Consider the following 9,242-nt stretch of genomic DNA (forward strand, 5'->3'; position numbering starts at 1 on the left):
GTGAATGGGGTGGTGCTTGGACTAGGTGAGCCTTCAGTGAATGGGGTGGTGCTTGGACTAGGTGAGCCTTCAGTGAATGGGGTGGTGCTTGGACTGGGTGAGTTTTCAGTGAATGGGGTGGTGCTTGGACTGGGTGAGCCTTCAGTGAATGGGGTGGTGCTTGGACTGGGTGAGCCTTCAGTGAATGGGGTGGTGCTTGGACTGGGTGATCCTTCAGTGAATGGGGCGGTGCTTGGACTGGGTGAGCCGGGAATGGGGAGGTGCTTGGACTGGGTGAGGCTTCAGTGAATGTTTGCCGTTGTTCCTGTGAACATAGTTTCAGAATCAGATAGTACTATAGCTTTATTTGGGGGCCAGAAGCAGGACTCTTCTGACCAAAACCCTTTTGCCACTCAAAGACAACTTCTCTAACTAGTTTTAGGTTTCTCCCTAGCATTTGCCTCTGTATCTCTAAGCTGTAGGTTCTCTGAGGTGCACATCTGAGGCCCTGCTGTCTGCCTCCCCGATGGGATGTAAGGACTGAGCTTTCTTAGAATAGCCCATTGCATCCCCTGTGTTCTTTAAATAAATATAGTTCTACTATAATTTTTCGTTAAATTAGTATTGAGTGCTTATCTTGCCTTAACTACGTAAAGTACTGTTCAATCCTATAGCTTTTTCATTTTCCTTGAGCTAATAATCATCCCCTTTGTAAAATTTTCTTACTTAACTATGTACCTTTTTCTGTTTTTTTTTTTTGAAAATTTTCCCATAGAATTATAAAATCAATTTGTATACTACTTTTCATATAGTTGATCTCAATAGGTAATCATTTAGTTCCACATTTTTCTCTCTTTTAAAAAATGTCCTAGGGGGCTGGGTATGATGGCTCACGCTCGTAATCCCAGCGCTTTGGGAGGCTGAAGTGGGAGGATTGCTTGAGACATCTTGGGCAACATAATGAGACCTTATCTCTAAAAAAAGTTCAGAACTTGAGAGGTGTGTCCTGGGGTGAGGAGCCTGGCCTTACATCTCAGTCTTACATCACAGACTTGTAGACTTTATTTCATCAAACCTCAAGTTTTTTTCAGGTGTGTAAATCAAGGAGGCCCTTGGTCATAGCGGTCCTGTGATCCATAGGCTACTGTCAAAGATCTCTGTGGATCAAATCATTTTTATTTACAAATTCTGTGGTCAGAACTTCAGATGGGACACAGATAAAAATATAGTACTTCTCTGGTCCGTCTTCTTGTTCCATTTGGAAGACCTAAAAGCTGGAAGCTGATCATCTGAAAGATCATTTACTCACAGACCAGATAGTCAGTTCTAGGTGTTACCTGGGGACCTTAGCTCCTCCACACACAGGCCTCGTGATTTCTCTGCATGGGCTAATTTGAGCTTCCTCGCAGAATAGTGTCAGGGTCCCAAGTTATCTCCTTTTCTGGTCTAGCCTGGAAGTGACACTGATGTTTCTGCTGTAATCACAGTCTCAGTCATGCTCTAGGGAAGAGAAGATTGACTCTGCCTCTCAACAGAGAAGTGCCAACAACACATTGTAAGAGAGAGTGAAATGGGATGTATGTTGTTGCAGCCATCTTTAGAAAATCCATTTTGCCACAAATAGGAAACACCAACTTTTCTTCTAATTTTTAATCACCACCACCTACCCATCCTGGTTTTAGGGAACTCGACATAGACTGGGCTTGTTGGTCCCCTTCATGCAGACAGCGTGTTTGTAATATTTAATCGAGTACACCATTAATGCAGTTAATAGCACACCTGAATGTGTACCTGAGCATTTAAGAAAGTTTTATTTTGTTTCAGTGTTTTACTTGGTTATAAGAGTATTGCCAATTCCTTAGGGATTTTAAGTTATCGTAAGTCACTGATAAATTTTTACATGTCCTGTTGTGCTTGTTATAAATAATGAGTATTGAACTTCTTCCAGATTAAAATCTCTTGTTTTGGTCTGATTATTTCTGTTTAGACTCAGCCTCTATTTTTGGCAAAGACAAAAATAGAGTTATTTTTTAACTCTAAAGCTAATGAAACTATTTTCTCTTAAAGCTAGAATGTCATTCTGAACTTCTCTCAGTTTTAAATAATGTCAACAATCTTAGAAGTCTGCTTGAACACAGAAGTTAAATGAATATTAAATATAAAAACGCAGATGTAGTATCAACATACGATAGTAAATTCCAACTAAAAGAGCTGTGCATTGGTGGGTGGGTGTATTCTCCAGGAGGTGGTGAGCAACTTCTCACAGAAACATTTAAAGAGAGAGGAATAATTCTTTAGTAAGTAGTAGGTCAGGTATTTTGGGCATTTTCCAATTACCTCTCCCATGCCCCTTATGCTCCAAGCACATTAGATGACTCAGTCATTCTGGAACATCCATCCACAAAGTGTTCACACATCCCACTTCTTGGAATGTCACCTTCCCAGCCCATTTTAGGACAAGCAAATTCCCGTTCAACCTTAAAGACACAAATCAAGCGTCATCTCTTCTATGAAGTCTTCTCGTGTACTTTGGAGGCCAAAATATGCCTGTCCTCTTTTGGATTCACAAAGCATTTTGTAAAGATGCTACTATAACCACGCAGCATGCTTCTGGGGAGGTGGAGAGGGAGAAGGCAGTGAGTAATTTCTAATCTTTGTATTCTATCCAGCACTCAGCAATCAAGACTGGTTTGTTGTGTAAATTATCAGTTCTGAAAATCTGTCATTCAAAGCAGGGGAAGAGCTATTGAAAATGCAGATTCCCAGCCGTAATGAAGGAGGGTGAATCTTTGGAGGAACAGTCCACTCTGACAGAGTTAGCCTCACTTTTCACATCCAGAACATTAATCTGACTTTCACATTCTTCCCTGAGGTTATTTTTACTTCACTTTCAGATATGGTCAACATTCTAGACCACCTGCTGTAGAATCTCATTTTTTAGCTGATACATAATTTCACGTTTGAATATTCAGTAAGCCCACATTCAGAAGGACTCAGTGTGTCAGCCTGTGTGCACACACAGCATTTGGAATGTCACGGAGTTCATAAACAGCTTGGTTATACTTTTTACTCCACAGTGCTTTTCTGATTATATGTTTATTTTGTCAAAAATATCATTAAAATTATAAATCATAATGGACACAGAGACTTCTTAAAAGCATTTAGAAAATGAGAGTTTACGATATAAAATATAATTAAACCTGTGTCCTATTAGACAATGTTTTAAGAATTCATTTGTTACCAAATTTATTTGAAAATTATTAAATCACCTAAACCCATTCTAGTATTATGCCTTTCTATACAACCCTCCCTAAACCAAATGATGTCGAGAAAGAAAGAGAAAAAAGTTTGTTCATTTCTGCATCTTAGATAATTTCTAACATAGAACCTGGCCTCCTGTATTTAGTTGAATAGACTACATGTTTTTTTGCAATAATTTTTAAGTGACTCAGTAAAGAAACTAAGTTAATTCTGCCTACTCGGCCCAAATGATTGAAATGCAGTCCTCTCAAGACACTTAACACAAAGAATCTACTCAAGCAGAAGTGTATTTAAATATAAATCCATTGTGGTAGGCTAGAAAAGAATGCCATTATAAATCTTGATAAACCCTAAAATAAGATTATGGAAAACTAAGTAATAACATGTACGTAATCAAACATTTCACGTCAAGGGATAATAGTATCTTTTCTTAATAAACTCTCTGGAAGGCTTTATGTTATGCTCAGAATAGCTCACTCAATTCCACCAACTTTGTTCATGAATGCAAAGTCAAAAATATTTTTTCTAAAAGGTAGTCATTAAAAAAATTTATTTCATCACGTTCTTCTTTTTCTCCTGACTTTTAAAGTGATTTTGTTCAAGTTCAAGCAGCAAACAATGTGAGACTACTGAAGGTTATTTGGGTGATCATGACGTTTGAAGCTGGGAAATGCTTCCTTTGCTAATGAGAAACAAAATAGGTCAGAACTGTAAGAAGACATTTCCCGGAGGAAATGCTTATTGTCCTCCATGACCAAAGGCATTGTGTCTATAAATTCACCTAAGTGAAATTATATCTGTGGCACCAGAAACCAACCCTGAAGCCAAATTGAGACAGGAGGGTACAAACAAAGACTTAAGCACATTTCTGTGATCAGGTACCAGAAAAACCCAAAGGACGGAAAGAGCCCGCCCCAGCTCATCATTTCTCAGGAGGACTGCTCCAGCTCCAGTAAAAACCTCTCCAGGAGAAGGCTGCAGAGAGAAGGGCATCTCTGCCTCTCATCAGAAAGCTCCAAAGAGTGAGCTGGGAATGAGTAAAGTCTACTCTTTATTAGGAAGCTCTACAGACAGAGCCCTGGAAGGCTGTGCAGAGCGCGAACTCTAGTTTGAATCCCAGTTTCCCCATTTGCCATTACAATGTGGGGAAGTTTTCTTAAACCCTTCTGCCCTTCAATTTGCTCATGAAGAAATGACGATTATAATGCTCGCTCATTTGGATTAATGAGCTGCTTGACATAGTCAATAAATGTTAGCCACGATGATGACAGAGATGTGATGCACATTGTTATTTGTGGTCCCCAAAGCAGAGAGATACTCATGGTGGAAAATTAGAGAGCCACAGAATCTTTGCAGTTTTATAAATATTAAAAACAAAAAACTCAGTTCCACAATAAAATATAAAAGTGGCAAAAAAAAAATGCTCACCATCCTTAATCATCAGAGAAATGCAAATCACAGCTACTTTGAGATATCATCTAACACCAGTAAGATTAGCCCATATCACAAAATCCCAAAATCACAGATGCTGGCGTGGATGTAGAGAAAAGGAAACACTTCTACACTGCTGGTGGGATTGCAAACTAACACGTTCCTTTTGGAAAGACGTCTGGAGAACACTTAAAGAACTAAAAATAGACCTGCCATTCAATCTTATAATTCCTCTATTAGGTATATATCCAGAAGACCAAAAATCACACTATAATAAAGATATTTGTATCAGAATGTTCCTTGCAGCCCAGTTCATAATTTCTAGGTCATAGAAGCAGCCCAAGAGCCCATCAATCCACGAATGGGTCAATAAACTGTGGTATATGTACACCATGGAATACTATGCAGACATTAAGAAAGATGGAGACTTTACCTCCTTCATGTTTACATGGATGGAGCTGGAAAATATTCTTCTTAGCAAAGTATCTCAAGAAGGGAAGAAAAAGTATCCAATGTACTCAGCCCTACTATGAAACTAATTTATAGCTTTGATAGGAAAGCTATAACCCAATTTTAACCCAGCAATATGGGGAGAGAGAGGGGAGGAGGAGGGTGGGTGGATGGAGGGTAATTGGTGGGATCACACCTGTGGTTCATCCTATAAGGGTACATGTGAATCTCTCTAAATGTAGAATATAAATGTCTTAACAACTATGAGAATGACATGAAGGCTGTGTTAACCAGTTGGATGAAAGTATTTCAAATTGTATACAGAAACAATACACTGTACCCCATGATAGTATTAATGTACACTGCTATGATTTAATAAAAAAAAAAATTAAAAAAAAATCATGTCATCAGTAAAAAGTAATAATTTGACCTCTTCTTTCCTGACTGAATGGCCTTGATTTCCTTCTCTTGTCTGGTTGGTTGCTCTGGTGAGGACTTCCAGGACTGTGTTGAGTAGAGGTGGTGACAGTGGGCAGTCTTGTTTGCTCCCAGTTACAGTGAGAATGTCTTCAGTCTTCCTGTTTGTCATGAGGGTAGCTTCCAGGGTGTGGCCTTTATAATTTTGAGGTAAGTCCTGTCTATGCCTATTTTGTTAAGGGTTCTTACCATAAAAAACTGCTGAATTTTGTCAGGTGCTTTCTCTTTGTCTATTGAAACTATCATATGGTCTTTGTTTTTACTTCCGTTTATGTGGTGAATTACATTTATAGATTTGTATATGTTGAACCATCTTGGCATCTCTGGGAGGAAGCCCACTTGGTTGTGATGAATTATTTTTTTTGATCTGCAGCTGGATTCAGTTTGCTATGATTTTATTGAGAATTTTTGCATCCATATTCATAAGGGATATTGGTCTATAGTTTTCTTTTTTTGATGAGTCCTTTCCTGGTTTTGGCATAAAGGTGATACTGGCTTCTAGTATTTTGAATGGGGAGGATTCCTTCATTCTTGATGTTGTGGAATACTTTCTGCAGGTTAGATACCAGTTCTGCTTTATAGGTTTGATAAAATTCAGGTGTCAATCTGTCTAGTCCAGGATTTTTTTTTTTTTTTTTTTTTTTTTGCTGAAAGGTATTTTGTTGCTGCTTTAATGGTACCTGATGTTGGTCTTTCTGATTGGGTCGAGGGAGGTTGTGTTTTTCTAAGAATTTGTACATTTCTTCACATTTTGTAGTTTATATGCGTAGGTATTTTCATAGTATTCAGAGATGATATTTTGTATTTCCATGGTATCAGTCGTAATTTCTCCTTTTTCATTCCTGATTGTGATAATTAGAGTCCTTTCTTTTCTGCTTCTGGTTTAAAATTCTGGCATTCTACAATGATCTGCTAAGTAGAATTAAAATAGTACCTAGGGTGGATCTTGAGGCTTCACAGAAATTTTTTAAAAATTAACTGGAGAACCAAGATTTAAGAAAATGAGACATAATAACTTTTTTTGTTTTTTTGAGACAGTCTCACTATATCGCCTTCAGTAGAGTGCTGAAGTGTCATAGCTCACAGCAACCTCAAACTCTTGGGCTTAAGCGATTCTTTTGCCTCAGCCTCCCAAGTAGCCGGGACTACAGGTGCCCACCACAATGCTCAGCTATTTTTTTATTGTAGTTGTCATTGTTGTTCAGCAGGCCTAGGCTGCGCTTGAACCTGCCATCCTGGGTATATGTGGCTGGTGCCCTACCCACTGAGCCACGGGAGCACCCATAATGACATTTAGTAACACAGAGTTTAGTCTTTTAAAAATTTTTCTTTCAAATTGATGTTAGTTTTTATAAGTTATTAGAATACTGTAAGCATAGATTATTTAATTTATCATACTTGTTAGAAAGAATGCAGTCCATGAAAAGAATACTTGTATTTTGATCTCAAGTTATTTCCCTGAGTATAAGTACTTTGCTTCCAAAATCTGTCCATATAAACCTCAGTTTTTAAAAGGCAAGAAATATTTTTTAATCCCATGTGAAACCTCAACATACTTAATGCAAATCTTTACACACACTGTGAAATTTGTCTGGCTTTTCTCAGAAGCATGTGGGAAGTCTCCTGGACATCTCACAATGGTCATTTGGTAGAGACATTTCTTTTACTCCTACATCTTCCCCCTCCCCCCAAAAAAATGAATAATAAAGAATTCAAACTGAGTTAGTTTGCAGAAATGTAAAGTCTACTTTAATTACACTTGGCTGTGAATTACTGTTTCACACGGTCTGTGGCCTCTTCTCTCCAGTACTAATGCACCTTTAGGCTTTCACGCTCCACAGCTTCTACCTCCAACCCCCAGATCTGGAAATTTCTTCTTCCTAGAAAGAGCACAGTAAATTGTTACTTCCTCTCCCTTTATAAACTAATTGACCATGACATAGAAAATATATTGTAATAGAAAGAAAGAAAATATCCAACACTTGTAGGGAGAAGGCAGGAGGACAATCAGGGTCTCCAGATAAACATTTCTCTAATGCAAAATGCAAGCCCTTGAGGAAGGTCCTCCTACGCCCCTCTGGTGACCGGGGCTGGGTCAGCGGGGACTGGGGCTGGGTCAGGGCTCCCCTCATGGCCCCAGCCGGAAGGCTCTCTTCTGGGAGGATAATCACAACAATGTTTGTAGTCTTGCCTCCTGCTGGGTTCTTTCTTGGTGCACCTCCAAAAATGGAATCATAGGAATGTACACCTGGAAATTATTTTGGAGATTTTGAAGAATTAAAAAAAAAAAAAAATGAAATCTGGAAAAGGGAAGTAATTTGCCCAAGGCCAAACACCCCTTGAATAACAGCACCAGAGCCCTATCTGAGGGTCCATGTTGCTCCTAAGTCTAACTGCTGCTTTGCATAAACACCCAGTGCCTAATTTCACAGAAAATTTTATCTAGCTTTATATTACTGCTGTTAGTAGAACTGTGGTTCTGTGTGCACAGGATAAACATTGAGTGATTCAGTCATTAAAATAATATTTGTATGACGTGCATTTCTTACATGTAATAGAAAATGACCAAATTTACAAAAATTTAAAATGTGTTTATATATTTTTTAAATGTTTAAACACTGAAAATAACTTCATTCTCTTGAACAAAAATGTATCTAAATGTGTTGTTATTAAGCAACTCAACCAACAGTTCTGAAACTTCACATTACCAGCCTTGGTTTTGAGTCTGAAGCTGGGGAGGGAGGACTAGCAGTCCCTTTTCTCAGCTCCCTAGCCAGCGGGGGAGGGTGACACAAAACAGACAAGTGTGGCACTGTGTGGTTCCGGCTGTGCTCTCACACGGCACGGTTCCTGTGATAGCACTGCTGAGGGCTGCTGAATTATGGAGGAAGAAGGAGAAGGCTCCCCCCACGTAGGTAACACCAGACTTGAATCTTGAAAGGAGATTGAGGAGCAAAAGGCACTAAAAGGGAAGAGGGCAGCCTGTGCCAAGCTGGGCAGGGTAGAGGTGAGGTGCTTTTATATGGCTGCACTCCCGGTAAGGGATGGGGAGAGCAGCAGGGATCCTAACACACAGAGCTGTGTACATCGTGCTAGAAAGTTTGAATTTTACCAGAAAATAATAGGAAGGTGTTACAACATTACTCGTTGTAAATTATACGTGTGACTCAAATTAAACTGTAAGGCTAATATTTGTCTTCCTGCTCTTTCATATCAGATACTTTGGTAAAACATCTGTGATAAAAATCATTAGATTCGAGTTCAAGTTGAAGAGCTGATGAGAATCTCAATTTCCTCTTCTATAAAATGGAGATCGTTTTAGGATTGTTGTAAGAAGTACACAAAATGAGTCTGTGTCGTGTTTATTATAGTATCTGCCATATTGTAAACACTCAATAAATTTAAGCCGGAATCATCAACATCATCATAAAAGACTGAATTGGAAAAAAATGGGTTAAAATACTAAGAGTTGATTTTAACATCTGGGGTTAAGAGCATTTTCTGATTCTGCTGGATCTATATTGCTTAGAGTAATGGAGTCCCTTTTAGAGAATTACTTTGTCAGAGGCATGGCTAGGAAAAAGCACCAGATAGCAAAATAAATTGATTGTGTACTCGAAAGAAAATTTCCCACCAATTTCATC

General features: G+C 38.7%; 1 protein-coding gene across 1 annotated transcript in view; it reads left to right on the forward strand.

Annotated features, from left to right (window-relative positions):
- The window catches only part of KCNMB4 (potassium calcium-activated channel subfamily M regulatory beta subunit 4), a 75,886-nt gene that overhangs the window by 17,490 nt on the left and 49,154 nt on the right, over positions 1 to 9,242 (forward strand). The gene's annotated exons all lie outside the window — the stretch shown is intronic.

The sequence above is a fragment of the Otolemur garnettii genome, unplaced genomic scaffold (genome assembly GCF_000181295.1).
Source record: "Otolemur garnettii isolate 467f Iridium unplaced genomic scaffold, OtoGar3 scaffold00143, whole genome shotgun sequence".
In the NCBI taxonomy this organism is placed as follows: domain Eukaryota; kingdom Metazoa; phylum Chordata; class Mammalia; order Primates; family Galagidae; genus Otolemur; species Otolemur garnettii.